Below are 10314 nucleotides of genomic sequence, written 5' to 3'. Positions count from 1 at the left end.
GGAGGCTAAGGAAGGTAGCGAGCACATAGTCTACCAAGTTTTTGAGATCATGGTCGTGGACCAGTGTGAGGAAGGAACCCCGTGTCCTCAACCCTTCTTGTCAAACACACCAATCATGATCGCCAGTGAAATGATCAAACATGGCTACAAGCCCGTGAAAGGGCTTGGGGCATCTTTGCAAGGCATTACAGAGCCCATCACTTTGACTGCCAGTGAGAAATTATTTGGCATCAGTTTCCAAGCTACAAAAGCCGACGTAAAATAGGCTAATGAAAGTAAGAACAATGGGTGGGTTCTGCCTTAGATGGTCCCGTATCTTGCCAGAACGTTTGTTAAGCCAAGGTACATAAAGAAGAAGAAGAAGAAGAAGAGGCCTTCATGGCCGAAGAAATTGAGGACATCTGTGGGGCGATGAGGCAAATGTTGTATGAGGCTCACATGGTCCAGCCGGGTGAAGGCTCGAACACTACTAAGGTGCAATATATGGACTTCAAATTGGAAGGCTACTCCGTTCCCAGTCAGGCGGGAATACCGGTAGTTCAGTCTTGCCATCTTTTCTGCATTCCGAGTTATTTCATGGTGTAACTCAAATGTTTTTAGTTTATTGTCTTTTAAATTCTGATGTAAACCCTTCTATCTTGAAATTCAATGAAATGAAATCAATATTTTATCATCTATGAATCTCTTTCTTTATTCTTTTTGATATTTGTTATTTTTTCTTATCTCTATTTTTAGTTCTAATAATGCGGACTTAAATAACATGACATGCTTGCGGACTTCAATCCCAGATCCTAACACGCTGTCTAACTATAAAATAATGAATCAAGAACCAGAATATGATGAAGATGAGGCTTTTAGGCAAATAAACCGAGAACTGGAACAATTTAAGAATAAGCCTAAGCCAAACTTAAACAAAAGTGAGTCAGTTAATTTGGGGAGTTCGGAAGAGGTCCAGGAACCATGATAAGAGTTCACGCTGATGAAAGAACTAGGGATGCAATTAATCTAACTTTTGTTTGAATTCAAAGACGTGTTTTCTGGTCCTATGATGATATGCCAGGATTGAGTGTTGATTTAGTAGTGCACAAATTTCCAACTTATCCCGGTTATCCACCTTTCCAACAAAAGCAGAGAAAGTTTAAAACAGACATTAGTAACAAGATCAAAGAAGAATTCACCAAACAGTTGAAAGTCGATGTGATCTGAGTGGTCCGATACACCACATGGCTGGCTAATGTGGCCCCAGTGCCAAAGAAAGATGGGAAAACTCGAGTGTGTGTTGATTATCGGGATTTAAACAAAGCAAGCCCCAAGGACAACTTTCCATTACTAAATATCCACATCCTTGTTGACAACTATTCCAAACATGAGATACAGTCTTTCGTGGATTGTTATGCTGGGTATCATCAGGTTCTAATGGATGAAGAAAACGCAGAAAAGACGGCTTTCACCATACCTTGGGGTACTTACTGTTATAGGGTCATGCCGTTTGGTTTAAAGAACGCCGAGGCAACTTACATGAGAGCTATGACTGCCATCTTTCATGACATGATGCACCAGTAAATTGAGGTGTACGTGGATAATGTGATCATTAAATCCAAAATGCAGGACGACCATGTGCGGGACCTGAGAAAGTTCTTTGAGAATCTGCATAAGTATGACTTAAAGTTAAATCCAGCTAAATGTGCATTCAGAGTTCCATCTGGGAAACTTTTGGGGTTTATAGTCAGTTGGAAGGGCATCGAGCTAGATCCAACAAAGATAAAGTCTATTCAGGATTTGCCCCTTCCGAGAACCAAAAAAGAGGTTATGAGTCTACTGGGCAGGTTGAATTACATTAGCAGATTCATTGCTCAGTTGACTTCCACATGTGAGCCCATATTTAAGCTGTTGAAGAAAGATGCGGTGATTAGATGGACAGAGGAGTGTCAGGAAGCTTTCGACAAAATCAAAGAATATATGTCGAATCCGCCAGTGTTGGTCCCACCCGAGCCTGGAAGGCCTTTGATCTTGTACTTGATAGTGTTGGAGAATTCTTCTAGATGTGTTCTCGGGAAACATGATATGACTGGTAAGAAATAACAAGCCATATACTATTTGAGCAAGAAGTTCACTAGTTATGAGGCCAAGTACACTTTGTTGGAAAGAACTTGTTGCGCCTTAACTTGGGTCGCTCAGAAGCTCAGGCATTACTTGTTGGCTTATACCACCTTTCTCATAACCAGGCCGGATCCTTTGAAATACATATTCCAAAAACCGATGCCCACAAGAAGGTTAGCAAAATGGCAAATCCTGCTCATCGAGTTTGACATAGTCTATGTCACCCGCACGACAATGAAAGCTCAAGCCTTGGCGGATCTCCTAGCTGAAAATCCTGTTGATGATGAATATCAACCTTTGAGTACTTACTTTTCGGACGAGGAAGTAAATTCAGTTGAGGTAATTCCAGAAGACACCAATGCTTGGAAAATGTTCTTCGATGGAGCTGTGAATGCAAAAGGTGTCGGGATTGGGGCAATTTTGATTTCGCCCACTGGTTAGCACTATCCGGCCACAACCTAGCTTCAGTTTTTCTGTACGAACAACACTGCCAAGTATGAAGCCTGCATCATGGGCATGAACATGGCAGTCGATCAGGATGTGGAAGAATTGTTAATCAAGGGAGATTCTGACTTGAATATTTGATAAGCTCAAGGTGAATGGGAAACTCGGGATATCAAGCTTATTTCATACATGCAACATGTGGAAGATCTTAGAAAATGATTCAAGTCTGTCGAGTTCAGGTATATTCCTCGATTCCACAATGAGTTAGCTGATGCACCGGCTACTTTGGCCTCAATGCTGCCGTATCCGGACAATGTCCACATTGACCCATTGGAAATCCAAGTCCGAAAGATACATGGTTATTGCGATGTAGTTGAAATAGAACCAGAAATTCAGTCATGGTATCATGATATCAAAAGATTCTTGAAAACAAAGGAATATCCCAAGCAAGCCAGTGGAGACCAAAAGAGAACCATTAGAAGGCTCGCTAGTAGTTTCTTTTCAAGCGGAGAAGTCTTGTACAAAAGAACTCCAGATTTGAACCTTTTAAGATGTGTGGATGCCTAAGAAGCTGGAAAAATCATGAGTGAAGTGCATGCAGGAGTATGTGGACCCTATATGAATGGGTACGTCCTTGCAAAGAAAATCCTTCGGGCAGGTTATTACTGGATGACCATGGAAATGGATTGCTTCAGTTTCGTCCGAAAGTGTCATCAGTGTCAGGTGCACGGTGACCTGATTCATGCACCGCCTTTAGAACTACATCCTATGTAAGTACGGTGGACGTTTATTGCTTGGGGTATGGATGTCATTGGGCCAATCGAGCTGAAAACTTCAAATGGGCACATATTCATCTTAGTTTCCATTGACTATTTCACAAAGGGGTTGAAGCAGTCACTCTTAAAGCCGTCACCAAAAAGGCGGTGGTGGACTTTGTGCATTCCAACATCATCTGTTGTTTTGGTATTCCTAAGACTATCATTACGGACAATGCTTCAAATTTGAATAGTCATTTGATGAGGGATGTATGCGAACAATTTAAGATTACGCATCAGAATTCTACCCTTTATCGCCCCAAAGCTAATGGTGCTGTTGAAGCAGCGAACAAAAACATCAAGAAGATCCGCAGGAAAATGATTCAAAGTTCTAGACAATGGCATAGAAAGTTGCCTTTTGCATTGTTGGGATATCGCACAACCATGCGCACATCAGTTGGGGCGATACCCTGTCTACTGGTTTATGGCACTGAACCCGTAATACCCACAGAAGTTGAAATTCCATCTCTTCGAATCATCGTTGAAGCTGAGATTGAGGACAATGAATGGGTCAAGACCCGTCTAGAACAGTTAACCATGACAGATGAAAAGCGGATGGCCGCAGTTTGCCACAGGCAGTTGCATCAACAAAGAATGGCCCATGCCTACAACAAGAAAGTTCGGCCTAGGAACTTTGAAGTGGGGCAACTCGTCTTGAGACGCATTCTCCTGCATCATAAGGAAGCAAAAGGAAAATTCTCTCCAAATTGGAAGGGTCCGTACATTATAAGAAAATTGTTGCCAAAAGGGGCATTGTACTTGGGAGACATTGAAGGAAATAACCCTGAAAAAGCTATCAATGCGGACGTGGTCAAAAGGTATTACGTTTAACCCTTCTGTGGTACTGATATTCTACGATTGGGATGATGAAAGCTTTCATTCTCGCTACCCAAACACTATCAACCCCTTGCAAATCCTTTGAGCCAGTTACCTTTCTTTGATTACTCTCTTTGGAACCGAAAAATGTTGGAAAAAAATCATTCAAAAACAAAGTTTCCTGAAATACGTTCGACTTGATTCCGAAAGGATACGTAGGCAGCCTCTCTCTGGGGTTCAGTCATACCAAAATAAAAATCCACATTTCCCCACAATTGAAATTGGGGCAGAAGTTATAATGTTTCAGAAATAGTTTTTGCTTGAAAGGTTTCAAAGTTGTAATTCATTGTAATTCAATCCAAATTCTTTTCACTCAAAGCCTTGATCAAGTCTTTTCGATCAATCGGTAAAGATGTTCAAAATTGGAGGATGTGGTTACTTGGATCTGATACAATCAAATGAGAGAAATAAAATGAGAGAGTCTTATTGGTGAAAACCCACACGGGCACCATAGGGCGATGATAAACAGAGAAATTAAAAATGAGAGATTCTTGTCAGTGAAAACTCGCAAAGAGCACTATAAGACGACAGTGAGAAGAGAAATGAGAGAGGTCAGTTGGTGAAAACCCGCAAAAGGCGCCACTGATTGAAAAAGGGATCCCTTACAACCATCGGTACTGATAGAGTCCTGGCAAGGTTTATCGGTTTGGAGGTATGGGTTATGATGGGTGTCACACCTCCTTTTTCCGCACCCGATGGGGTGCAAGGGAGTTTTTTCCAATTAAAGGACAATCGAAACAGGATTGGTTTAATTATTTCAGAGTCGCCACTTGGGAGATTTAGGGTGTCCCAAGTCACCAATTTTAATCCCGAATCGAGGAAAAGAATGACTCCATATTACAGTCTGCGTACCAGAAATCCGGATAAGGAACTCTGTTAACCCGGGAGAAGGTGTTAGGCATTCCCGAGTTCCGTGGTTCTAGCACGGTCACTCAACTGTTATATTTGGCTTGATTATCTGATTTTATACAAGTGTGAACTTATGTGCAAAATTTAACTTTTAACCGCTTTTATCATTTACTGTTTTTATCAAGAATTGCAACGTTGTGAAAATGTATCTCGAACCGCGTTACAATCAATGTACCCGTGGTCGTCGACACACTTTGACTCCGTTGAGATTTGGATTTGGGTCACATAATGTGCACCCGAGTTTAAGGAAATTAAATTATTAAAGGCGCGTCTAAAGCGACTAGCGTATTTATTTTGGGCAGGACCGTGGAATTTTACTAAACGGTCCATCCCGAAGTCTAAACAATTTTTAAAGCAAATATTTACTGAGGGCCCCGCAATTTGTATTTTATTTGGTGAGGCTCATCTCATTCTTATTTTTTTTAAAATGAATTTGCAACGTCATGGACACGCATTTCGAACTACGTCACAATCAATGTACCCGTGATTAGAAACACATTTCGACTCCGTTGAGAATTGGATTTGGGTCACATAAATGTGCACCCGAGTTTAAGAAGGTAAGATTTATTAAGGCGCGTCCTAAAGAGTCTAATGTATTGTTTTTTTAGGAAGAGGCCGTGAAGGTTCATTAAACGGCCAAATCCAAAGTCTAGTCAATGGTTATGTATTTTATTGAGGGCCCCGGCGGTTTGTGATTTATTTGGCGAGGCTCGTCTCATTTTTATTTTAAAGGATAAACCTATAGTGACTATATTTTCTATTAAGTTCGTCTCTAAAATAAAAGAAAATCTCTTAATTATTTACATGCTGAAAACATAACTTATTAGTTATTAGTTTACGGCTAATGCGATTGGAAAATTGCGATCGAGTTTGTACAAAGAAAAACTGCTTTCATTTTTATATTCTATTATTTACTAATGCTAGAACATGAGAGGGATACACAATAATATGAAAGCCGATTAACTATTCTTCAAATAATTTAAACTAGCATAATTAGATGAAGAAATCATACATATGCAGCCTCATTACTCATTAATTAATCGACTACATTTTTATACAAAGAGAGGAAAATTAATATTCAAACACAGATCCAAACAAAAGAATTCAACAGGAACAGGAGCCTGATTAATATTTCATTTTTCGCTTCAAGCCAAGAGTGTACAAATGTGTACCTGGAAACAGCAGTACAAGAACAAAAGAAGTAGGAGTCATCAACAGTAATAACGCGGCAACAGCAGGTTCAGCAACACCGCAAAACCAGTAACAACCAGTAGAATGACCCAGTAACAAATTGAAAACTCAGCAGTGCAAAAGTACAATCACAATCAAAGCAGAAGAGAGAACAGATGCAAGAGGCAGTAGTTTCGGATTTTGAATAACCCTCGAGAAAAGCAAACGGAAATTATTCGAGTGAAAATTCAAATTGCATTTCTCTTTTACTCTCAAAATATTTCAAGTATGTCCGCTCTCAAAATGTAGAAAAATGTTTTATGTTCTACCTCACGTATTAAAACTCTCTCCCCAAAAATCCTCTCAATAATATTCAAGTTCTCAAAACTCTCTCAAAAAATCCCCCCTATTTCAAGTCAAGAATGACTCTATATATAGCAAGACAAGTCTTCCATTCCCAACCCCAAAATTATTCCCCCAATGGCATGCTTTGGCCCACTATTAAATGTCTTCTTTATTTTAAATTTTGTCCCCCATACCTACATTAAATAAATACCACATTCCCAACCCATTACAATATGTCCCCCATGCCTATATTAAAAAAGTACAAGATTCCTCCCCATTATGTTTTGTCTTGTCCCCCATTACATTAAACAAGTACATCAAAAAACCCACCCCATTATATTTGTCCCCCATGCTTAACATAAAGAATCAAAATAATATTCAATTACCAAACTACCCCTCCGACCTTATTGCAATTACAAATCTACCCTCGAATGCAATGCAATTTACCAAATTACCCCTCTGCTCTAAACAATCAATTAATCATAACTCAACCAAAATATAGTCAAGATGACCAATTTCTCAACAATCTTCAACAACAATTTACATGAACATGATGAACAACACAAACTCCAAATTAATGGAAATAAATCAACCATATCGGGAACCAATCCTGGTTAATTTAGACCATTAATGGATGAACAAAGAGACAATAATACAAACAACAATATGCATGATTCAAATTAAACTAACAAATCAAAACAAACATAAACTCACATTAAATCGCTGGATTTAAACATGAACTTCAAACAAAGATGAACATGAATTAAATCTGTTTTAAGCAACACACATGACGGATTCTAACGATTCAAACAACATTAATATTTTCTGGAAACAACAAGAAACAAATTGAAGAAATAATTAATTAAATTTCAATTTGAATCTAACAAACATAAAACTAACAAATATTCACTTAAACAACAATACAAACATGAAATAAACATGAAAAATAACTAATTAACTTCCATTTGAAATCTGAAAAATTAATTTAACAAACAACACATGAACATGAACTAAAAATTAATTCAAACGATAAACAAAACAAACATTTGCCGATTTTAGATTCGAAAATATCAAAATAAAATACGGACAAACATAAAATTCAAAAACTACTAACCGGATCAACACGACATATGTATGAACTGTTTTGACAAAACTCAAATGGGAATAAATCTGTCCGTACTCAACGACGAACTCACCTCCCTTGTAAACTTGACGAACTCAAAACGACGCTCGACGACCTCGACTAAAACTCAAACGAGCAGCTCGTCTGAAGATACAACAGCTGGGCGAAGGAGAAGTAATGAACAGCAGCAGCTCGGAGGAACTGGACGTCGAGCAGTAGCAGTCCGGCGACAGCCTGGCCATGGTGATGCCCAAGCTCGGAGAAGCGAAGCAGTAACGGAGGTCGTTTGGCCATGGGGAAGATGAATCCGTGAAGCTGGTTGACGCAGCAAGCAGAAGCAACTGGTCGACGACGTCCATGGCGAAAAGGTACTGGACCCGATGGCAGCGTGCGAGCTTGGCCGTGACGAGCAGGGGCGATGGGAGCTTCGAACAACAGCTGACTCGTCAAGGCTGTGGTCGTTTGGTTATTTGGACGATGAAGTAGAAGGCAGGAGTAGCAGGTTGTTTGGTTTGAAACAGAAGCAGCAGCGACATGGACGTCGAGCTCAAGCTTGAGCTCGACGAGCTTCATCAATGACGGATAGGGCTGGGGTCGTTTGAACGCGAAGGAGGTTGTGTCGTTTGGTGGTGTTTGGGACGGGAAACTGGGCAGCCATGGATGCTTGGTTGGAGCTTTGGAGGAGTTTTTTGAGTTTGGGGAAGAAGAAGATAGGGAAGGGGCGGATGGGTTAGTTTAGGTTTTTAGGGTTTTTGGGTTTTTTTATTTTTTTGTTTTGTTTTGTGTTTTGACAAAATGAAAAAGGGGTGTTGGGTATTTGGGTCATGGGGCGGACCGGGTCGACCCGGTCTGAAGTGGACTGGGTCGTGGAGAAGATTGGGCAATTTTTTTTTTGGGCCTTTGGCTTACAATTGAAGAAGTGGCCCAATCCGATTTTCTTTTGTATTTTTGTTCTCTTTTCTTTTTTTATTTTCTAAAACTAAATTATAAAAGTACTTAAATTATTATTAAGAACTAAATTAAGTTATAAAAGCGCAAATTAACTCCTAATAACAATTAACGCACAATTAAGTAATAATTAAGCATAAAATTGTATATTTGGACATTAAATGCTAAAAATGCAAAAGGTGCCTATTTTTGTAATTTTTTATTTTTGTAAAACTAATTTAATTACTAACAATTGTAGAATTAAATCCTACATGCAAAATGCGACATATTTTTATATTTTTTATTAATTTAACAAATAAGCAAACACAAACAAATACAAATAATTATCCAAAAATATCACAAAAATACTCAAAATTGCACACCAAGGAAAATCATTTTATTTTGCATTTTTTTGGGAGTATTTCTCATATAGGGCAAAAATCACGTGCTTACAGCTGCCCCTCTTTGCCCGGAGACACGAAGGGTTTTCGTGCAAAGATAAAGCGAGCGATTTTTGCCCATCCGAGTACTCCGTGTGAAGCATTTTTTTTGAAAAAGATTTAACCGAACCTTTGCTTCAAAGGTTTCCTACATATCCCTGGCTAAAGGGGAATCAAGTTAATGTAGTTCGGGAAGTTTTGGTAGCTGGGACTACCGTGGGACTGCGATGTTACTGCTGTTGCATGTTGTTATCACTACTTACCGATCTCTTTGTTACACCGTACTTAAAAGAAAACAAGAAGCTAGGCTAGATTGAAATTTGTTCTTGTTGCCTTGCTTTCTTGTCGACTTGTGTTTCCTCCGGTGCTTTTCTTCCGTGAATTTTGGAATGATACTGGCCATCTGCTTTTCTGAATACCAGTTTTCATCATTTTGCTCGGTCCGCTGGGGACATGGCTTTCTTCATTAAGCTTTTGGCGGTTCCTCTGGTGGGTACGGCTTTCTTCATCAGACTTGTTATGCTGGGCATGATTTAATGTTCACCAGCTGCTTCTTTCAAGACGCGTCTTTTCTTCCTTTTGAGTCATGCGCCTGAATTTGTGCTGGGACCTCTTGTTGCAACCTTCTATTTCCGGTGCTGAGATTTTATTGTTTCCTGTTGGAGATTCTTGTTGTAACCCTCTGTTTTATTGTCTTCTGACTTGATCTTGAAATGTATGCCTCTGTTATTATGGGCAGGCTCCCAACTTCAACACTTGAAAAGTAAAGACTGGAATGTATGCCTCTGTTATCTAGGCGGGCTCCCAACTTCAACACTTGAAAAGTAAAGACTGGAATGTATGCCTCTGTTATCTGGGCGGACTCCCAACTTCACTACTTGAAAATTAAAGACTGAAATGTATGCCTCTGTTATCTGGGCGGGCTCCCAACTTCAACACTTGAAAAGTAAAGACTGGAATGTATTCTTCTGTTATTATGGGCAGGCGCCTGGCTTCATCATCTTGAATTTAACAACCTCTATTCTCCAGGTGGGATCCTACAACCAAAACAAACAAAACAAACGAGAATTTCCTAACCCAGTTTGCACTGGGAAGATTTGTGAGTCGTTAGCAAAATTGTAACCTATTTATACTACTGATGCAATGATGAGAGTAAACTAAAAAC

This window comes from Nicotiana tabacum, chromosome 22 (assembly GCF_000715075.1).
Source record: "Nicotiana tabacum cultivar K326 chromosome 22, ASM71507v2, whole genome shotgun sequence".
Classification (NCBI taxonomy): domain Eukaryota; kingdom Viridiplantae; phylum Streptophyta; class Magnoliopsida; order Solanales; family Solanaceae; genus Nicotiana; species Nicotiana tabacum.
This window is presented reverse-complemented; position numbering follows the sequence as displayed.